The sequence below is a fragment of the Ovis aries genome, chromosome 3, assembly GCF_016772045.2.
Source record: "Ovis aries strain OAR_USU_Benz2616 breed Rambouillet chromosome 3, ARS-UI_Ramb_v3.0, whole genome shotgun sequence".
Classification (NCBI taxonomy): Eukaryota; Metazoa; Chordata; class Mammalia; order Artiodactyla; family Bovidae; genus Ovis; species Ovis aries.
The window spans coordinates 91,117,835-91,120,383 of record NC_056056.1 but is presented as its reverse complement, the minus strand read 5'-3'; positions in this window follow the sequence as shown (position 1 = coordinate 91,120,383).

The window sequence follows — 2,549 nt, the reverse complement described above, 5'->3', positions numbered from 1 at the left end:
GAGCGATGGAGAAGGGCCCATCAAAGTGAAAGGCCAGGGCAAAGGCCCCTCTTGGTTGGTTTTAAGGGAGATATTGACGGGGAAAATGGCATCAGATGTAGGAGCTGTTGGAAGGAACACTTATTCACCCATCCTTAGTTTTCCTTAGAAGAAAGAGAATTTCTATTCCACTTGCTCAGAAGGAAAAGAATAGGAGGAATAATTTGGTATCTCTGCACTCCACATTTATTTCAGTGCAGTAATGACTTAAGGAACTAGACAAGTTCAGCCCTCCTTCTGCCTTTCCCCCCTTCCCCCTTCTTACTTTTCTGCCAAAAGAGAGGGTATATTCTCTTCCCACCCCTACTCTCAATGGAGACACAAAAAGTCAAGGCCCAGGCTTGTCTGAGAGATAGCACTCCTCTCCCTAAAGGTATGGTGAGAATGGATCTGGTCTATAGTTCTAATCTTCTTGTCCAAGAGCTAAAATTCAGGAGAAATATCAGAAGGCCCAAATGTGATGACACATAGAAATAATAAAGTTGAGATTTTGATTTCCATCTGTCTGAGTCTAGCATCAGTCTCTCAATTAGTTTCAAAATCAGTTCAGAGAGGGGAAGGGAGAAATATTAGAGTCAGAATTCTTGGATTCAAGCCCCAGCTGTGTTCAGTGAGTTGTCTAGTGGGTTTTTTTAAAACCATGATGAATTTTTAGCCAGGGCTGTGAATCAGAGCCAACTAAAGAATTTTACAGAAAACAAAAATCGTAGATTCAAATCTTGGAGATTTAGATCCCCTAGGCCTGAGCAAATGTTGTTTTTGTTGTTGTTGTTGTTTTTTTTTAAAGCTCCAAAGGTGATTCTGATACCTGTATTTGGAAATTGCTGAAGTATTACTAGTATTAATAATTACCTACTGTTCTTGCCTGGAAAATCCCATAGACGGAGGGAGGAGCCTGGTAGGCTGCAGTCCATGGGGTTGCTAAGAGTCAGACACGACTGAGCGACTTCACTTTCACTTTTCACGTTCATGAATTGGAGAAGGAAATTGCAACCCACTCCAGTGTTCTTGCCTGGAGAATCCCAGGGACAGGGAAGCCTGGTGGACAGCCATCTCTGGAGTCCCACAGAGTTGGACACGACTGAAGTAACTTAGCAGCAGCAGCAGCAGCATTATTCATTTCTATAACAGTAAAGTACATTGGGAACAAAGTACAATAAAATAAATATCAACGTCAATCGCTAACAGTCTCATTGATTAGACATCCAGTTCAGTTCAGTTGCTCAGTCGTGCCCAACTCTTTGCAACCTCATGGACTGCAGCGCACCAGGCTTCCCTGTCCATCACCAACTCCTATAGTTTACCCAAACTCATGTCCATTGAGTCGGTGATGCCATCCAACCATCTCATCCTCTGTCGTCCCCTTCTCCTCCTGCCTTCAGTCTTTCCCAGCATCAGGGTCTTTTCAAATGAGTCAGTTCTTTGCATCAGGTGGCCAAAGTACTGGAGTTTCAGCTTCAATATCAGTCCTTCCAATGAACACTGAGGACTGATCTCCTTTAGAATGGACTGGATGGATCTCCTTGCAGTCCAAGGGACTCTCAAGAGTCTTCTCCAACACCACAGTTCAAAAGCATCAACTCTTTGGCTCTCAGTTTTCTTTATAGTCCAACTCTCATCCATACATGACTACTGGAAAAACCATAGCCTTGACTAGATGGACCTTTGTTGGCAAAGTATTGTCTCTGCTTTTTAATATGCTATCTAGGTTGGTCATAACTTTCCTTCCAAGGAGTAAGTGTCTTTTAATTTCATGGCTGCAATCACCATCTGCAGTGATTTTGGAGCCCAAAAAAAGAAAGTCTGTCACTGTTTCCCCATCTATTTGCCATGAAGTGATGGGACTGGATGCCATTATCTTAGTTTTCTGAATGTTGAGTTTTAAGCCAACTTTTTCACCAGGCTCTTTAGTTCTTCTTCACTTTCTGCCATAAAAGTGGTATCATCTGCATATCTGAGGTTATTGATATTTCTCCCAACAGTCTTGATTCCAACTTGTGCTTCATCCAGCCCAGCATTTCTCATGAGGTGTGCTGCAATTCATGGGGTCGCAAAGAGTCAAACATGACTGAGCGACTGAACTGAGCTGAACTGAACTCTGCATATAAGTTGAATAATCAGGGTGACGATATACAACGTTGACATACTCCTTTTCTTATTTGGAACCAGTCTGTTGTTCCATGTCCAGTTCTAACTGTTGCTTCCTGACCTGCATACAGATTTCTCAAGAGGCAGGTCAGGTGGTCTGTATTCCCATCTCTTGAAGTTTCCACAGTTTGCTGTGATCTACACAGTTGAAGGTTTTGGCATAGTCAGTGTAGCAGAAATAGATGTTTTTCTGGAACTCTCTTGCTTTTTCCATGATCCAGCGGATGTTGGCAATTTGGTCTCTGGTTTCTCTACCTTTTCTAAAACCAGCTTGAACATCAGGGAGTTCACGGTTCACATATTGCTGAAGCCTGGCTTGGAGAATTTTGAGCATTACTTTACTAGCATGTGAGATGAGTGCA